The sequence below is a fragment of the Gymnodraco acuticeps genome, unplaced genomic scaffold (assembly GCF_902827175.1).
Source record: "Gymnodraco acuticeps unplaced genomic scaffold, fGymAcu1.1, whole genome shotgun sequence".
Classification (NCBI taxonomy): Eukaryota; Metazoa; Chordata; class Actinopteri; order Perciformes; family Bathydraconidae; genus Gymnodraco; species Gymnodraco acuticeps.
The window spans coordinates 333,724-354,175 of NW_022992341.1; the positions used below are offsets into that span (position 1 = coordinate 333,724).

The following is a 20,452-nucleotide window of genomic DNA, read 5'->3' on the forward strand; positions in this document are numbered from 1 at the left end:
CGGAGCTGGAGCCTGAAAAGCGCCGGTTTTTGCTGTTCACACCGCAGCGGCGCCGGGTCTTAGCTCCGGAATCCGGCTTACGTCTCTCTTACGTCGAGGCGTGCAGGAAACTAAACCCACCTCCCCTGAACATGGGTCGACTGTCATGCCTGCCTACAAGCATTAGTGCTTATAAACACACTTTATAAAGTCAGGCAACACTAACCAGGCTTCGTGTGATTCTGTTTATTTGAACCTTACTTTGACCATCCGTTCACTGTTATTGATCATTGTGGAGAGAGGCAGACGTTTTGTTTTGTATTATAGCAGCAATCGGATGGAATCAATACATGGGCTGCACAGGTTGTCGTGTCCGACTATCACTAGTCGAATCATAATAAAAATACGCCGGTAAAATGTGCCTGTAGAAAACGGTTTATGCCACAATAGGATAGCAATAGCAAGTAGTCAGTTTAGCTTCGGTTGCTATGCTAACGTCACCCATTTTATACCAGAGAAACTTTCATAACAGCGTTGTGATGCCAAACAACGTCAATTCAGACTGACACACATTCACTTAAGGGGAACTGGGGATATGTATCAGCTGCTTGTGCGAGTCGGACAGTGAATACTTTAGAGCGGCCGCTGCAGTGTGAGCTAACCGGGAGCTAACGGAGGAGAATAAACTTCCGTAGAAGAGCAGCCAACACTGCAGCGGTCGGTAAATGCTGCAGAAACACATTAATAAACAATGAACCACGGCACTCTGGAGCAAAGTATAAGGTTGGAGAAGTCGTTATTCAATTTATTCTGGCTTCGTGTGATTAAAAGCAACACGATCATCGACCCGACGCAGTTCCCCGTTGTTGTTGTGAGCGCCGTAATGCCGTTGGGGAGCAAATCAGCGATGTAAACGGTGACGTCATGACGCAGCAGCGGCAGCACCAGTCGGGTGCTGGGCGGTGTGAACAGAGCGGGAGCAGAAAAGGGAAACCGGAGCTGAACCAGAAAAGCTCTAGCTCGGAGCTAGAAAGGGAAAAGCGCTGGTGTGAAAGCCGCACGCAGGCACTACAAAGGGGGGTAAAAGTTCTCAGAACTAAGTACTCTTTTTGGTGTGAACGCAAAATTCCAGGAACTATCGAAACTAAACGGGAAAAGTACGGGGAAAAGAACTCCGGTGTGAAAGCGCCTCTTGATGCTCTTTAGCATAAGCCTATTTGTTGCATTAGTCTATTATGTAGGAAAGCGGTGTAAGAGTGAATTCCTCTGAATCTGTAGGGGCGTTATATCCAGATTAATCCAGAATACAACATAATGGTGCTTCAATGTCTTTGAAGCTGAGGACACAGTGACAAAAAAACAGGATATTTATTGTGTTTTTCTCTTTCTGGCAGCAGGCATTTATTGGAAATGTCAGCAGATAACGTTGTGTTCTATCAGTAATGCTTTTGTCACGGTTATGACCCATGCAAGCAGATAAGCAATGCTGAGAGTGGAACAAAAACATGGCCTGGCTGTGATAGGTCAGTCTGCTTTCACAGCCATCACTGAAATACGTCTTTTATTATGTGCAGTTATCAAGGCTCCCACTGTTTAATGTTTTTCATATTTTCATACCCAGGGACCACTCTGACTCTACTATAGCAATTATTTGAAGTGTGGGCTCACATGAACGTTTTTTTTCCATAACCACATAATACAACCTCTGTTTAATTCACTCTAAAGACGCCAGTCAGATGAGTTTTGGGAAGGGAAGGATTTGAAACAGATCTTTATCTCATGTGTTATCTTTTTACTTGATCTGCAAGCTAGAATGGATCTTTTTGATTCTGTCCTTTATTATAGAAAACATACTTTTATTTGCTCACTAAAGCCAGGGAATGAATGTCCTTCTCAGCTGCGCTCTGCTTTTCATTCATCTGCACAATAATGCATAGAAACCTAGTGAAAAGTAAGGTTATTCCAAACACTGCACCCTTTATACACAGGTGTGTGCACAACAAACACACAAGGTCTTTGCACAATTCATTTCCATGCAAGGTTGATTTGGAAACCTTTCACACTAATGGACTGCAGCGGACTGGAGGAAATTGAATGCTAAACAGCTTTTATAAGAGACAGAGAAACATCTATACGGATGACCGTTCTACTGCATGAGTTGTTTTGTTGCTTTATGCTTGAGTTTGCTTTTATAATGGTGTTCACCTTTCGGCCACTGTACTAAAGTGATATATAACACTCTTAAGATGAACATCCAGAAGAGCATTTTAGTGCAAAAGCATTTGTCCTTTTCACCATCAGTTCAGCGTTTAACTCCAGTATTTGGCCTGTTTATTTAATTTAATTTAATTTATTTATTTAATTTAATTTAATTTATTTAATTTATTTTATTTATTTATTTATTTATTTATTTTATTTATTTATTTATTTATTTATTTTATTTATTTTATTTATTTTATTTATTTTATTTATTTTATTTATTTATTATTTTATTTATTTTATTTATTTTATTTATTTTATTTGTTTTATTTATTTTATTTATTTTTATTTAGTATTTATTTTATTTATTTCATTTGTTTTTATTTTGTATTTATTCATGCACTTACTTAATTTATTTTTTATTTATTCATGCATTTACTTCATTTATTTTTATTTCATTTATTTATCCATCCATCCATCCATCTTCTCCCGCTTATCCGTGGTCGGGTCGCGGGGGTAGCAGTTCCAGCAGAGAGCCCCAAACTTTCTTTTCCCTGGCGACATCAACCAGCTCTGACTGGGGGATCCCAAGGCGCTCCCAGGCCAGCGAAGAGATATAATCCCTCCACCTGGTCCTAGGTCTACCCCTTGGTCTCTTCCCAGCTGGACGTGCCTGGAACACCTCCCTAGGGAGGCGCCCAGGTGGCATCCTAACTAGGTGCCCGAACAACCTCAACTGGCTCCTTTCGACGCGAAGGAGGAGCGGCTCAACTCCGAGTCCCTCCCTGATGACCGAACTTCTCACCTTATCCCTAAGGGAGACACCAGCCACCCTGCGGAGAAAACCCATCTCGGCCGCTTGTATCCGCGATCTCGTTCTTTCGGTCATGACCCATCCTTCATGACCATAGGTGAGGGTAGGAACGAAAATGGCCCGGTAGACAGAGAGCTTTGCCTTCTGGCTCAGCTCCCTTTTCGTCACAACGGTGCAGTAAAGCGACTGCAGTACCGCTCCCGCTGCTCCGATTCTCCGGCCCATCTCACGCTCCATTGTTCCCTCACTCGAGAACAAGACCCCGAGATACTTGAACTCCTTCACTTGGGGTAAGGACTCATTCCCTACTTGAAGTGGACAGTCCATCGGTTTCCTGCTGAGAACCATGGCCTCAGATTTGGAGGTGCTGATCCTCATCCCAGCCGCTTCACACTCGGTTGCGAACCGATCCAGTGAGTGCTGAAGGTCGCAGACCGATGAAGCCATTAGAACCACATCATCTGCAAAAAGCAGTGGTGCAATCCTTAGTCCACCGAACGGCAGACCCCCTCCCCCATGACTACGCCTCGAAATCCGATCCATGTATATTACAAACAGGATTGGTGACAAAGCGCAGCCCTGGCGGAGGCCAACCCTCACCGGAAATGGGTCCGACTTACTGCCGAGGACCCGGACACAGCTCTCGCTTTGGGAGTATAGAGATTGGATGGCCCTGAGTAGAGACCCCCTCACCCCATACTCCCGCAGCACCTCCCACAGTAACTCCCTGGGAACTCGGTCATACGCCTTCTCCAAGTCTACAAAACACATGTAGACCGGATAAGCGTACTCCCAGGCCCCCTCCAGGATCCTTGCGAGAGTAAAAAGCTGATCCGTCGTTCCACGACCAGGACGGAATCCGCATTGTTCCTCCTCAATCTGAGGTTCGACAATCGGCCTGACCCTCCTTTCGAGTACCTTAGAGTAAACTTTCCCGGGGAGGCTGAGTAGTGTGATGCCTCTGTAATTGGCACACACCACCCCGGTCTGCCACTCCTTCGGTACCGTTTCCGACTTCCACGCAACGTTGATGAGACGTGTCAACCATGACAGTCCCTCAACACCCAGAGCCTTCAGCATTTCCGGGCGGATCTCATCCACCCCCGGGGCTTTGCCACTGTGGAGTTGTTTGACGACCTCAGTGACCTCCCCCCGGGAGATTGGTGTTGATCCCCCGTCATACTCCAGCTCTGCCTCTAACATAGAGGGCGGAGTTGTCGGGTTCAGGAGTTCCTCAAAGTGTTCCTTCCAACGCCCTAACACTCCATCAGTTGAGGTCAACAACGTCCCATCCTTACTGTACACAGCTTGGATGGTTCCCTGCTTCCCCCTCCTGAGGTGTCGGACAGTTTTCCAGAACAACTTTGGTGCCGCCCGAAAGTCCTTCTCCATGTCTTCTCCGAACTTCTCCCACACCCGCTGCTTTGCCTCGGCCACGGATGAGGCTGCTGCCCTTCGGGCCTGTCGGTACCTTGCAACTGCCTCGGGAGTCCCCCGGGATAACAAATCCCTGAAGGCCTCCTTCTTCAGTCGGACGGCTTCCCTGACCACCGGTGTCCACCAGGAGGTTCGAGGGTTACCGCCCCTTGAGGCACCTAGGACCTTGAGACCACAGCTCCCCGCCGCGTCTTCGGCAATAGAGGCTTTGAACACCGACCACTCTGGTTCAATGTCCCCAACCTCCACAGGAATGCCCGAAAAGCTCCGCCGGAGGTGTGAGTTGAAGGCCTCCTGAACTTGGGCCTCCTCCAGACGTTCCCAGTTCACCCGAACTACACGTTTGGGCTTACCAGGTCTATCCAGAGGCTTCCCCCGCCACTCGACCCAACTCACCACCAGATGGTGATCAGTTGACAACTCCCATTTATTTATATTTGTATTTATTTAATAATGATGTTTCGCCTTCGTCCTACAGATGGGTCAAATTGTGTTTTTTTTCTTTTATGCAGAAAGGGGCACAGCCAAGATTATTTAAGTCCAGAAACGACCTTATAGTAACCCATAACTCGTTCCCTCCCTTGCAGCACCATTGCCAAATGCCTCAATGGAATTGAGTTCCTTTATTGTCATTGTACAGGTACAACAACATTTAAAAAGCAATCCTGTCATAACAAGTAATAAAATAAAACAAAAGTATACATATGTATCCATACACTTAACCCTTATGTTGTGTTCTGGTCTCCCGTGACCCGTTTCAAGTTAAAATGATATAATAACTACGCTCTAGTTTTTTGTATCGGAACAAGGCTTCATGATATCCTCCACAACGGCTATATAAACACTACAAAACTGATTTTGAACATTTTAGCCAAGTCTGAAGGTCTCTAAAAAAAAAGTGTATAATTTGGTGTTAGGGTCTGGGGAGACCCGGCAGAATTGTTTTGGGTGACTCTGGGTCAAATTTGGCCCAATCAAGATTCATCTTTGACTTTAGACACCCCTCCCCCTTCATCCACTGTAACAATAACATGCACCTGGTCTCCCCTCCCCCCACGGGAACTCCACCTTTCTCAAATAATATGTACACTAACACTTGAACCTGAACACACACATGTGTGCAATATGTGGTGTAATATGTTTTGGAACCATAACATTGAATTACAACAGGATTGTACGGTTATGAATGCATAATAAGTTAGTTAGTCCACAACATTGGATGATAGTCATTCTTTTGAGTGTTTTGGACCGAGATAAATCATGGGTCAAAATGTACCCGCGAACACCACAACAGCTTTGTACATACATACATGCAATAAATACATACATACAGTGTTTAAAAACAGACAGAAAGTGGATTTACATTTCAGAGTTTTCGCTTCTTCAATATTTACAAATAGATAAATGCAGGAATATATTATGTGTTGATGAGAAAGGTGTAGGGCAGTAGCAATGTGTGCTAGATAAGATTGAGTTTTCTAATTGCTAGAGAGTTTAAGTGCCTTTATTTCAAAACCTCGTCCTCAGATCCATTCATGTTCCTGTAATGCAGAAGTTCTTCAGAACCAGCAGAGGGCGGATCACACCGCAGGTGCCTGAATCAGAATCTAGTTTATTGCCAGGTACGTTTACACATACAAGGAATTTGCTTTGGTATCTGGTTGTGCGAACATAAACAACACAAGGAAATAAGTTGGTAAAAGAAGAAATGTATAAGGATAATAAAAAATAAGCATTTTTAAGAAACAATTTAGCATTAAAAAAGCATGCTAATGCTAAAGACAAGTATTTACACCAGATTTAAGTCTAACTATACAAATAACCTTAACAGCTAAACAACTAAAGGAGGACTTAGGAAAATGAGTATATCTATGGAAAACTACAGTGTATTATATTTGAAAGTGGAGGAGATGTGCGCAGAGATGTGCATAAAGCAGTCAGAGTTGAGCATGACCGGTGGAAGGTGAGTTACTGTCTGCAGTCACCATGAGACAGCAAAGAAACCTCCACAAACACCATGATGTTTACACCAGTTTGTGATTCACACTCTAATGACAGCTGGGTATATCGGCCCTGAACCTGGAGCACAACGGAGACAACCTGAGGAACAGGAAGAGAGAAAGGACTACAAACAATGAAAGAAAGATGGAAATTCAGTGTGAAATTATCTATCTATCTATCTATCTATCTATCTCTCTCTCTCTCTCTCTCTCTCTCTCTCTCTCTCTCTCTCTCTCTCTCTCTCTCTCTCTCTCTCTCTCTCTCTCTCTCTCTCTCTCTCTCTATCTATCTATCTATCTATCTAACTATCTATCTATCTATCTATCTATCTATCTATCTATCTATCTATCTATCTAGTTCAAATACCTTACAAGTGAATCATTTGTAATCATATAGTCTCAAATATTTAGATTTTACTTCATTTAAAATATTCTGACCTTTGGTTGCTTTTTCAGAATAGCCAGTAGCAGCAGCTGATGGTAACTGTTATATTGCTAAATACAAGGTACAAAGTGTGTTACAACAACTAAAATATAACATTGTATGCATTAAATCTTTATTAATTGTGCTGTATTTGTATTTATTGATAACAGAAACCAAGGTAGGATGTTTGTAAAGTTTCAGCAGTTTGCAGACAAAGCGTTTTTGTACCGGTTGTAGCTTCGCCTTCAAAATAACAGCGCAGACGGTGGGAGGTCTACTAGGCAAATCTGGGTTTACTGTGTATTGGGGTCACTGTTTGTGACACACACACACACACACACACACACACACACACACACACACACACACACACACACACACACACACACACACACACACACACACACACACACACTATTCTGTGCTACCAAACGTGTTTTTTATGTTGTGGTCGAGGACATATGGGCCCAATTCCAAACCTAGAAAATAAATTAATATGAAATAAATTAATATGAAATAAATAAATACAAAATAAAGGAATAAAATATAAGTCAGTTGAAAGCCAAACTAAAAAGGTGGGTCTTGACTTGACTCAATTTCAAAGCTTCAAGGAGTATAATATAAAAAAATAATAAAATAAATACTACTTCATAAGTCCTGAAGCCAGAAATATAAAGTTTTAAAACACATTTTTTATATCCGTGTAAAACGTGTTCCAATTTACGTCTTTTATTTTGAAAATCCTACACATACAGAATGTAGCTAGCTTCATGCTGCCACAAAACAGCGACCACGAGACTCATCCAAAATAGTCCCAATGATGAACCTTAGCTTAAGTTGTTAATACATTTACAAGAAATAGCAGCCTGGATAATTAAGGGCTATTTTACATCTGAAAAAGTACTTTATTTAGTTTTAAAAAAGATGCATTTTTAAAGACACCCAGTGCAAACAGGGCTTATAATAGCCCAGACTCCTCCCCCGGAGTTGTCCTGGGAAACACTAACAACTGAGAGAAGAAACTGTGAGAAACTGGAGGAAAGTGCTCTCAAAGCTCCTGTACCTGCAGGTGTGAGACCCTCCGTCGCTCATACATTTTTATTTTACAGTTAAAAGTAGTTTTTAAAGGACTTAAAAACTGCCGGTCCATCGTCCCGGAGGAATATTAATATGCAACCAAAAGCTGCTTCACTTCTCTGAGATCAAAGGTAAGACAAGTATTTTATTGCAGTGAGATATGACTGTACTCTCGCGGTGTTTGGGGTGTTTTTGAGGTGTTTTAACACTGGGAGAAGAGGTTATAATGGCTGCTGGACCTGTTGCTTTGGGAGCCATGACATCCTCATTCAGAGCCTCTTCTCACGTTGCTGTTGTCCCATAGAAATGTAAAATGACACCACCCAACAGAAGCTACAGTTTAACATAAACGCTTTATTCAATGTGTTCAGTGGTGTAATGTAACTAAGTACTGCACTTAAGTTCAAACATTTACCTACTTCAGTATTTCCATTGTATGCTACTGTGTAATTCTACTCGACTACAGTTCATAGGTAAATGGTGTACTTTTCCTCCACTACATGTATTTAATACCTTCAGCTACTTTACAGATGTGGATGAATGAAATATAATCAAGTGTTAAATCTGGAGTAAATCCACAAGCTACCCTGCAGAATACAAAGTCATTCAAACTAGCTGCACCTTGACCAGCTTTGAGAACACTTTCATGATCAATCATTATAAAACATATCATATATATTATTCTGAAATGGACCAATCTGCACAATGACTACTTTCACTGTCGCTACTTTCACTATATTTTGATGAGAATACTTTTCTACTTTTACTTGAGGAACATTTTGAATGCAGGACTTTTACGGTAACAGAGTATTCCTACACTCTGGTACTTCTACTTTTACTCAAACACAAGATCTGAGTACTTCTACTTTTACTCAAGTACACGATCTGAGTACTTCTACTTTCACTTAAGTACAAGATCTGAGTACTTCTACTTTTACTCAAGTACAAGATCTGAGTACTTCTACTTTTACTCAAGTACAATATCTGAGTACTTCTACTTTCACTCAAGTACAAGATCTGAGTACTTCTACTCAAGTACAAGATCTGAGTACTTCTACTTTTACTCAAGTACAAGATCTGAGTAGGCTACTTATACTTTTACTAAAGTACAAGATGTGAGTACTTCTACTTTTACTAAAGTACACGATCTGAGTACTTATACTCATACAAGATCTGAGTACTTCTCATTTTACTAAAGTACAATATCTGAGTACTTCTACTTTTACTCAAGTACAAGATCTGAGTACTTCTACTTTTACTCAAGTACAAGATCTGAGTAGGCTACTTATACTTTTACTAAAGTACAAGATGTGAGTACTTCTACTTTTACTAAAGTACAAGATCTGAGTACTTCTACTTTTACTAAAGTACAAGATCTGAGTACTTATACTTTTACTCAAATACAAGATCTGAGTACTTCTCCTTTTACTCCAGTACAAGATCTGAGTACTTCTACTTTTACTAAAGTACAAGATCTGAGTACTTCTACTTTTACTAAAGTACAAGATCTGAGTACTTCTACTTTTACTCAAGTACAAGATCTGAGTACTTCTCCTTTTACTCAAGTACAAGATCTGAGTACTTGTACTTTTACTCAAGTACAAGATAAGAGTACTTCTACTTTTACTCAAGTACAAGACCTGAGTACTTATACTTTTACTCAAGTACAAGATAAGAGTACTTATACTTTTACTCAAGTACAAGATCTGAGTACTTATACTTTTACTCAAGTACAAGATAAGAGTACTTCTTCCATAAGACGTTAATGGCAAGAACAAATATTATTCTTTAAGATATGAAAAAAAGGAAATAAAAAAGCGCTTAGCTTAACAACATTCGCGATGACAAAGAATATTATAAGTAAATGAAATAATTGATATTACGAGCTGAACTGGTTATGAGTTGATATATCCCTAGGGCATGTTTGCAAAAAACCACGTGATGTAGAGTCACTCTTTGTGGTAATAAAATCAAACATTAAATACTATATTAGCAGTTTGGGGGTAAAAAGTCATTGCTCTGCGTGAATCATTTGCTCACACATCTCCAGGAATGATACCAATGTATATATAAGGATTTATTATATCATGTATTGTATTCACAGTACACATGTATGTCTACAGTTCACATATTTACAACAAGCTGTATCTTTATCCCACTGTACACTTTTTAAATTTAAATTCAGTTTTGTCTTATTTGTGTGTATTATTTCTTATTCCAGCATCTTACTTGCACTATTTTTCCGTCTTTTTTATGTTTATTGCGTGTAGCATCGCTCCGTAACCGTGTGCATCCGACTAATACAGCCTTTAAGTTTCAATATTGCAAAGCTTTAACTGTCCATGCTATAATAACTATGATAAATATACCATTAAGAAGGATAAGATCATTATGAAGTGTGTGGAAGCAGACCTTTAGGGGTCTATGTTCTCCTCCTGTTTGATGGCAGTGGGAGGATCTGCACACATGTGAAGGGAAACAGAAGCGTACTAATTCATTTACACTCGCTTGACCTCACCCAGTTAAAAACGTTCAAAGGACGAGGCGAATAAACATGGCCGCCCTCTGGTTTCCCATTTTGTAACGCACCCATGGCTCAGAGGTGGCATCGAGGAACACATCGTCTCCATCATCCTTCTCAAATCCAATCATTTATTCAGAAGTCATCAGACAGAATGGAGATCTGTGAAATGGGACATCCTAATAAGATATATGAAGCTTTCAAAGGGGCTTAAAGGAGCTTGTTCCAGAGTAGATAAACGAGCTAAGTGTGTTAGGTCTAACTCTTAGTGTATTTCATTTTGCTCCATTCCCGCGGCGGAGCTGTGATCATGCAGAGCTGCATGTTCTCTGTCAGCAGCAGCAGCTGATCTGATCTCTGATCTCTCTCTCTCTCGCGTCCGGTTAGACTTCACTCGCGTTTATGTCCAAATCCATCAGATCTAGATAGTTCTAGTTCTAGTTAATGATATGACTGCCTGCTTATCAAAGGACCTAAACAATAAGCGTTGCTTGGCAATGGCTTGTGACCCATGCTCATAAAATGCTCATATATCTTTTTCTCTTCATTCACTCAAAATAAATAAATAAATATACCAATTTTAGGAAAAGTAAGGAAGTTTGAGCAGTTTGGGTTTTATATTAACAGAGTTACACATATTTCAAAACGCGTAGTGTAATAACTGCAGTGGCCTCCCTGTCAGAACGACAAAGATCCTCAGTGAAGCTCAAGCCCATGTTTCACTACATTGTAACTTATTAAAAAGATCAGTTCAATGCAACTAATGTCGTCTCAGTGTTATTGCTTGATGTTGAAATTGGTTTTCCATGAATTTAGTGATGGATTGTAAACATTTGAAATGTAGCATTTAAGTGTTTCTCAGTTACAAGGTGGTTGTTTTAATGAATCAGACTCTGATGGTGCAGCGCTGTACTGTACCTCTTTATAGGCATTTTTTCCATAACAAATTGTTTTTGCGCTGATCGGGGGGGTACTTGGCTGAATCCTTTTTTCAAAGGGGGTACATTATTGAAAAAAGTTTGAGAACCACTGAACTAGATGGTCCCAAAGATGTATTTTATCAGGCTAAACGCTGGTTTTGAAACAGGTAAGATATAATAAACACAAATATATTTAAATCAGGAGAGACTTCATTCTTCAAGCGCTTCAAGATGATTAGACCCCGGTCCTGATATCTTAAGGGGGAAATGCAGCCGTGAGAATAATAGGAAACTCCCCGGGGTCTAGATGTGGGTAATGATGATGAAGATCTTGATTTGATAAGTAGAAGGGATGAAGAGGAGGTGTGATGAAGAGGTGGATTGATGAAGAGGTGGATTGATGAGGAGGTGGGATAATGAAGATTTAAATTTAAATCTTTGGGTTTAAAATGATGAAGCGCAACATTTGAAGACATCACGTTGGACTACACTTTTCATTGACATTTTATTAACAAACCTTTGAGAACATAATTGTAAATCGCTGTATTACAAATAACATGTAAAGCTAAATGAGAAAACTATGGCATCGAACTATAATGATGTCTAATCTTTGTAGTCCTTTTAGAGAACGCTAGAGAATGATTTATATGCGCGTGTGGTGCAGTGAATTGTGCGTTGGTGTTGGGATCAGGGGGGCACAGGTTCAAACCCCACTGCAGTCAGCATGTCGTTGTGTCCCTGAGACACTTCACCCCAAATTGCTCCTGTGGGGATCGCCCACAGTATTGAGTATGTAAGTCGCTTTGGATAAAAGCGTCTAACAAGTAACACGTACTACAGCTGTGGACTGAATGAATTTGAACTTAGTTAATGACAGTCACAGTGTGAAAAGTGGACATACACCTGTTCATTTTTCCCCAAAGGTGTGTCTGATTCACGTTATCACTTAAAATACCTTGATACGTTTTTAAAAACTTGTAGGAACTATATTCTCCCAAAAATAAAAAATGGTTTAATATCCTACACGAAAAATCTCCATTTCTGGTCTACACTTTGTTTAACCTGTGGAACCCCATCCCCCCCGCCCCGGGCGGAAAAACGCATCATCTGCAGGAAACAGCGTCTGAGGACTTCTTAATATTTAATAAACTATGAATGTTTTATATCCATGTACCGGGAAGAAACTCAGCTAACTGATCATCTTTTTTCTTTTTTCAAAAAAAACCACAAAGCTAGCCCTGAGCCTCTGAATTAGCCACGAGCGAAAAAAAATGCTAATGCATTACTGCACAGAAACTCACTCATAACACCCTTATTACTTAGCGTAGCTGCACGTCCAACCCGTCGATTAGCATCGTGAGAAGACACAGAATCGATCGGTACCTACATTATCACTCCAGGATAAGAACTCGCGAAGATATTAACAAAAACAGAGATCAAAACATGTGGCGCTAGGTAGCTAAAAACGACAAAAATGGCTCACCTGTGTCGTAGTCTGGTCAAAAGTGGTCTCAATGGCATTAAAACGATAAAAACGCTGCTGAAGTTAATCCAATGTGTCTGTGTCCCTTGATGATTTCTGATCATCCATAAGCAATAAACCTGCTTTTCCGTTTCCAGATGTCAGAGCGAGAGATAGGTTCACTCTGGCCAAAACTGCATGCACGAAGCCCCCACTTTTTTTTGTTAACGTGTGGTGTGTATGTGGAAATCCCCCTTCGATTCTATTGGCTCTAACGGTCAGAAAGAGATGTCAATCACCAAAATCGACCAATGGGTTCCAGAGAAACAGCAAAAATGCCCATTTCCACCCAAATCACCCCAGAGGTGGAGTTGTTTTTGGTAAATCTCTCTAAAAAGGTCAAATGTCACTTGTTTTGCATCAATCTTGATACAGGGTACTTGTTATGTTGTACTTTGGATTCCTAAAGCTTTTATTTTACCTTACCATCATCCAAGGTTAGTTTTCACTATAAGTAAAAAATAATTTTTGGACGGACACTAAAATGTACAATGTTTTACTATGTTCAATCTGAATTGTCTTTAAAATAAAAAACATCTATATTGATTCTGACTCTTCTACATCCAACTCACAGGTTTATCATTACTTTGAGAAAAAAGATTATTAATCTTCCCCTTTTAGAAGGGAAGATATGGTCATTTGTTCTGGGAATGTCATTTTCGAGCCTGAGACCTGAAAAACAGGGATGGGGTTCAACAGGATAAAAAATCCACTCGATAGCTTATATTCATTTGCAAGAATTCAAGTAGTTCTGGCCGGTTAGAGAGAGAGAGAGAGCTGCTTGTTGTGTTTACTAAACTGTGGATAAAGGAAGAAGAAACTGGAGAAACAGGAACTAGATCCAGGCAACACAAGGAGAGGAACCTTAAAAAGCGTTCTTATAGTGGCTGAATCAATAAAAAGCCACCGGTTTTCATCCACTGCAGGTCTTTGTCGGGGCTAGGTTACAACAGCCTCTACAATAAAGGCTTTTTAATATTCCCTTCCTGGTGGTTATTTATTCCTTTTGGAGAGCCTTCCTGTTTACCCAGTTTTCTTTTCTATCAGCGCTACAGATCCTTTATCCACAACTGATTGTAAACAGCAACCTGCCTTTCTTCTGGTCTCCAAAGAAAAAGAAATACGAATTACATTTCAGAATAAGATAGGAGCATTATTCACTACAGATCAATAGATATTTGCATTTTTTGATTAAAATGGATGAAATAAGATGTACTTTACTCAATGCACAACACTACTTCAATCAAGGGTCAAGGTTCTTTATTTAGTCATACTTCAATCAGGAGACACGGTTTTGAAAAATAAATACGAATTACATTTCAGAATAAGATAGGAACATATCCACTACAGATCAATACATATTTGCATTTTTAGATTAAAATAATATGTACTTTACTCAATGCACAACACTTCAATCAAGGTTCAAGGTCTAGGGTCAAGGTTCTTTATTTAGTCGGGAGAGACGGTTTTGATGTAAGAATACATATTTATTGCCAGGAATACACAAGTGGATGTAATGGAGTTTTGGCGATTAGTCCCCGTTGTGCAGGACTATCATTCCTACCTGCGTACCAGTTATGTGCACCCCTGCATATATATATATATATATATATATATACAGGATGACAAGGAGAAAATAATGGTGCATATTAAATGCATTTCAGCGTAGTTAATGACAGCGTTTCAGACGTTTCTCTGTGTGTCAGAAATCAGTGTTTAGCTGCAAATGAGAGAGTAAATTGAGAGGATTGTGCCTCAAACCCCTAATTTAATGATGATGATGGAGGAAATGCACGCTGTCAGCCTTGTAATTACGCCGTGTTTGCTGCAGCATTAGAGGAAGTCTAACAGGTAATAGTTGATGATGCAGGAAGGCTTTTTGGTGCTGAATTCCCCCTCGCTGGTTTTCACAACAAGACCTTGACTCTTTAGTTAAAACTGGAGACTCTGTGTTCCCAAACAGCAGCCGGCGCTGCAGCTTTTCATATTTTGAGGCTCGCAGTGATGACTTGTTCCTCCTGGGGATTATCTTTGCTGTTAATAGAGTGGTGCGAGTCCTAAAACTCGGAAGTGAGTTAGCATTTTACCACTTCCTGTTCCCTCGTCTCAGTCAACAGATTCTCTCCATAGGGTTTTGGAAAATATCTGGAACTAAGGTCTGTGGTTGAGACACATTTAAGAGACGGATCACGTTTTGTTCTACGACATTAAATCCATCAGCAGTGACCCCACTGGTGATTTCTGAAGAGTTGACGTGTCTGAGAAACGATGGTTGTTACCAAGCGGCTGAATAGGAATACAGAAGTTGTCGAGGCCGTTGTACATCATTACGCCGAACACGTAAACACTCCTATAAGTTGATTTGCCCTGTTCTGCTTGAGAGCAAGTTCCTGCCTCCTGCAAACTGTTCAAACAAACGCTTCAACTTGAACCATTTAGAATCTGTATGTTTGAATATGGATCTTAAGTTGGCGTGACGTTGAAGTCGTGCTGCTGTACTCGACTGTAGTTACTTTATAGCAGGGCTTCTCAAACTCCGGACCGAACCCTGTGTCCCATTATAAAACATTTCAATTATATAAAAATAAAAACTTTCAGATTCTGATGTAAATTAATGTATATTTTCTTGTGTCTGACGCGTTGTGAGAATGAACGTGCATATATATTTACTTGTGTGCGCAAGTTAGCCGCAAGTTCACCTTGACTTTCTAATGCTTCTAATGCCTTTGTTGCCGAGGCTCAAGGCATTGGCTACAGACAAACAGTGCCATTTCTCCCACTAGTTCAAGCCACCATACTGTATGTATGTTTTGAATGTGTGTGTGTGTATACAGGGGCGCCGTTTGCCGACAGGCAAGTGCTTGGACCAGAAGGGGGCCCCCAAAGAAGGTAGATTTTAAGAAGGTCCACAGCAACGACAACATGAAACACCCTTTAATTTACTGCAACGACATGTTGGGAAACCCCATGCGCGCCGTAAGAAACTGCTTCTTAATTTCAGTTTCGCTGCTCCGCTCTGGGGGGGGGGGGGGGATTTTACTGGCATTGATCCGGACCAGTGACCTTGTATTAAATTCACAAGTGGACCTTTAATAAAAAAGTTTGAGTACCCCTGCTTTATAGCATTTTGCTTCTGGCGATTAGATTTATGATGATTATAAAAGTAGGTAGACATGTGGAGATTATCCGGCTGAACAAAACATTCATCAAACGGGTTCGTTTTCCACAGACCTTATTTCCAGCTATTTTCCAAAATCCGATGGAGAAATCCCGTTGCTTTTTTGTCGAGGGAACCAGCATCCTTCCGGGTAAATACGTCATCCCTGCTCCGCTCTATTGTTAGTGTGCATGAGGTTGCCGTGTTACCGGAAGCGGTAACACGGCAAAATAAAACAAATACCCCTTTGGTATTGAACAATACTATAATAATAATAATAATAATCCAAACGAAAATACATACAAATTGGTCCGTTTTGATCAGATATTATTATTTAAATTGTAATATTGACTTTCGTCTCGACACTGGTACTGATTTTTCTAAGAAAGTTGATTTAAATAAAATGTCTGATCTAAAAATACTAATTCTAATATATTTTCATTGTTGCAACGGAGGAAAAGAGCCGAATAAAATAACTTGGATAATATATTTAATAAAGAGACAAGCACGCAGTTACAAAATCAACACAACCATGGTAAAAACTAGCATTTATACATCCCATAAAAGCAAGTGGAGTGTTAGGAGGTAAACATGTGTGCTCAGCATTCATTGCAATAAAAGATAAATTGTAAGAAGAACTTTGTAGCTTTTGTTACCCTCCTAGCTAGACGCTTGATTGTGGAAATCCCCAGCTTCACCTGCCCATCAGGACTGGATTAGAGATGTATTTATCTTTGTTAATATGGAAAGAATTGGAAGTACGCTGAGAGGGTCGTCTGCTAGTTTTAAGAAGACATGGGGACCATTTTTTGCATATACTGATAAAATGACCTTTGACACTATCCGGACTGACAAACTCTTAGACAAGCCTAATTAGCTGGAATGACTTAATTGGTGTATTACTGCTTTGCACTCAATATATGTACGAGTATATGTGAGCACTCATGTACAACTGCCATGTATCAAGATCATGTCTTAACTGTCAGAGGTGACCTATCGTGTTTGTTTTGTTTGCTCGTGGCCTTTTTTGTTTTGTTTTTCCAGACAGGTGCGCTGTTTACTCTCCTTCTCTAAACGTGTATTTCTTACCTGTTTTTGTATTACCTAAAGCCCAATCTGATACTCTGTATAATACTGCTGCCTGTTATTTGTCTGAAAACCCAATAAAATAAGACAAATTGAAGATGCTACAAGTTTCCGAATGGACTGAAAGAAACTTCTACCAGAGGCCTTACTGCGAATCCAGTTCAACAGACCCTGGATCTGTTTGAGTTGCCCGGCTTAATCCAAAACAAACGCGCCCTCGCTAAGTGGTCCTACGACGCTGGTTGTTAACTCGGTAACTCAAGCCAGGGTTTCTCTCTCCGGCTGAGTGCGCGTTCACATGAAAGGGGCGGGGTTAGCAACATTCGACCAATCACAAACATGGAGAAGCTACTGACAGCGCAGCGTCATACTTCCTGAATGACAAGTCAACTATAATATTATACATATGAAGAAGTTCAACTTTAAACATCCATGACTTAAACACTTTATCCAGGATCAAAGCCACAGAGCTGCACCTGCAAGGTGAATACAGCTGGTAACAGAACAAGTGTTTGAATGCATACATTAACAGGTTTATGATATCACTGCCCCGTCCAAGACACGATCTGACTTTAATTACATTTGTCTCGAGTGTTTCGTCAACTTAATGTGTTGCTTAAAATAATACTTCTGCATACAGTATGTGACACTGAGTGTTGCACTAGCTCAGCTGACTCAGATAAGGAGATATATGATACATTATGAAGTGATATGCCGCGGAATGTACTTAATGTTACTCTGATCCGGTTACTTATGTTGTGGCAGATATTTAAGTAAGCTTTCTTAACGCTAATGTTATAATAGTCAGATTGCTCTGAAGATGGAGGTGATATTCTATTCATGTTCACGTTAACACAGACAGTTGATTTTTGCCGGCCGCCTTTCCTGCAACGGCAGTTTTTCTGTATATCACCTCCATCTTCAGAGCAATCTGACTATTCTAACATTAGCGTTAAGAAAGCTTACTTATCTGCCACAAATAAGTAACCGGATCAGAGTAATATTACGTACAGTCCGCGGCACTGTGAATGCAGACGTCGATGTGTCCCATTATCATTCATATCACTTCATAATGTATCATATATCTCCTTATCTGAGTCAGCTGAGCCGTATCTGGCCGTGCAACACTCACAGTGTCACATACTGTATGCAGAAGTATTATTTTAAGCAACACATTAAGTTGACGAAACACTCGAGTCAAAATGTAATTAAAGTCAGATCGTGTCTTAGGGGCAGTGATATCATAAACCTGTTCATGTACGCCAGGGAACACCAACTACATTTGTCCAAGGGCCCAAATGTATCCAATAGACACAATCGCGGGCCAGTGATTTTTATATAGTCCACAATGCTAGTGGAGCACGCTCAGGTACTGCAGCGGACCTTTAATTTATGATCTGAAACGATGTAATAACTTTTAAAACTTGTTCCAGTCACTTGCCCCATGCCTTCAGCAGCAGCAGGCCATTCACTTTGATAGTTATGAAATGTCATAATTTCGACAATAAAGAAATGCTACATAAACGTTATCTTGCACATTTTATCCAACCATCTCCGTTTCTAACTTTCAATATATTTTAAAAGAGATCTCTCTCATCTGCGTGCGGGGGCGGGGCCTCACAGACAAGCTGCACCTCTCTCTCGCTCACAGACACGCTGCAGCGCTGTGCAGTGTGCACACAGTTCTGCCGGTAATGAATATTACATTTTGTGAGGAAATCTTTCCACCAATAATTCCAATAAGTAATCCAAAATGTATTCACTTCAGGTTTACGAAAGTAACTTTAATCAGATTACTCGTTTTTCAAATGTAACGCCAGCTGAATACAGTTAGCCTACTTGATTTGTATATTCTGCGTAACGCCGTTACATGTATTCCGTTACAACCAGTCTATGGTTACAACCCAACCCTGCTTCGAGGCTACTGTCCCGCACAGGGTCGGCGTCATGGGGGGTCATTCGCGGGCCATGCCCCCCCAAATGAGTCACTGTGCCCCCCCAAAGAGCCTTATTGCCAATTTGCCGTTTAAAAAAAATAATCATATAAGTTAAAACGTTTCCACCAAAAGTTTTTTGTGTGAAATACATCAGAAATAAAGAATACACATTTGTATTCTTTATTTATTCTTTATATGAAACACAGCGTGAGGTGTGCTCACTGCTGCTCTCTGATTGGTGTGTTGCTTGACCAATGACCCCGACTTTTGTTTTGTTATCATTACGTAGCTGAGTGTTTAGATGAAAGCCCAGTGGCGATCTGTCCATCTGTTATACTGATTATACAGTAAAGCCATCGAAAATAATATGATATACAGTACAGTACAAGTACATGGGTCTCTGTGTTTCATTCAAGCTCGGCTCTCTGTGTGGCACGAGCGCATTTTGTCAGTGCGCGAGCGGTAACGTGGAATATTGTTGTTAGCATCTGGTTAGCTAGCTATGCTAACGGATATAAAGGGCTGTTTCTACACCAAGGTGGAGGAGAGTCCTCTCCTGTCAGACTGAGAGGATCTTATAAAGTCAGCTCAGTGAGGTAAGGACTCTCTCAGTGTTTAGATAGTTCACTTTAGTGTAACTTATCTCAGTGGGTCTCAAACGGTTTGGTCACCATTTATGTAAACAAGTATTTGCGAGGAATAGGCTACCTTTATATGATCATTATAGTTATTAAAGAATAAGAGAATACATGAACAACGGGTATGAAATACTATAGGACAATAACACAAGAATACCATTTAAAAGGGGAATGATTAGTAAAATATCCATAAAGAAAAAGTAAATCTGTTTACAGTTGTGTTTCATATGGATGTTGAGAGATGTATCCATAGATCTCTTCATTTTGCTCTCAAAGTGCACCAGATTAATGCTTTTAACTTCAATATTTTAAAAATAATCTTCCCGGGGGAGCATGCCCCCAGACCCTCCTAGAGGAGGTTAGGTCCACCCCCCACCTAAAACATGTTCACATGGATAGGATACTAAATACATTTGCACACTTTTCATATGGTGGCCTATGTCCATATGTTTCTGTTTTGGTGGTCATGCCACAACCGTGCATGTATGCACAAGTCATAGGTGCGCTATACAATAGCACTACACCCCTGCAATGTGTGTGAAAGACAATAGACTTTACAGCATGTTTTTTTAAATTGAAGTTGCGTTGGTGTTTGTGTGTTGGTTGTTGACGGCAGTGTGTGCCCCCCCTTGGTAAATGATTGCCCCCCCATTTGATTTGTTCTAGAGCCGACCCTGGTCCCGCAGCTCCTGCCTCTGTTGGACTCCGTCATAGCGCGGCTGCTGCTGCGGAGCGCACAAA

The 20,452-nt window shown here is 40.6% G+C and overlaps 1 protein-coding gene across 1 annotated transcript in view; it reads left to right on the forward strand.

Moving 5' to 3' along the window:
- Positions 1 to 7,650: 7,650 nt before the first annotated feature.
- Positions 7,651 to 20,452, forward strand: part of LOC117541525 (A-kinase anchor protein 13-like) — a gene marked incomplete at its 3' end in the record, with an annotated part of 76,556 nt that continues 63,754 nt past the window's right edge. Inside the window, 1 exon segment of the mRNA XM_034208712.1 lies at positions 7,651 to 8,061.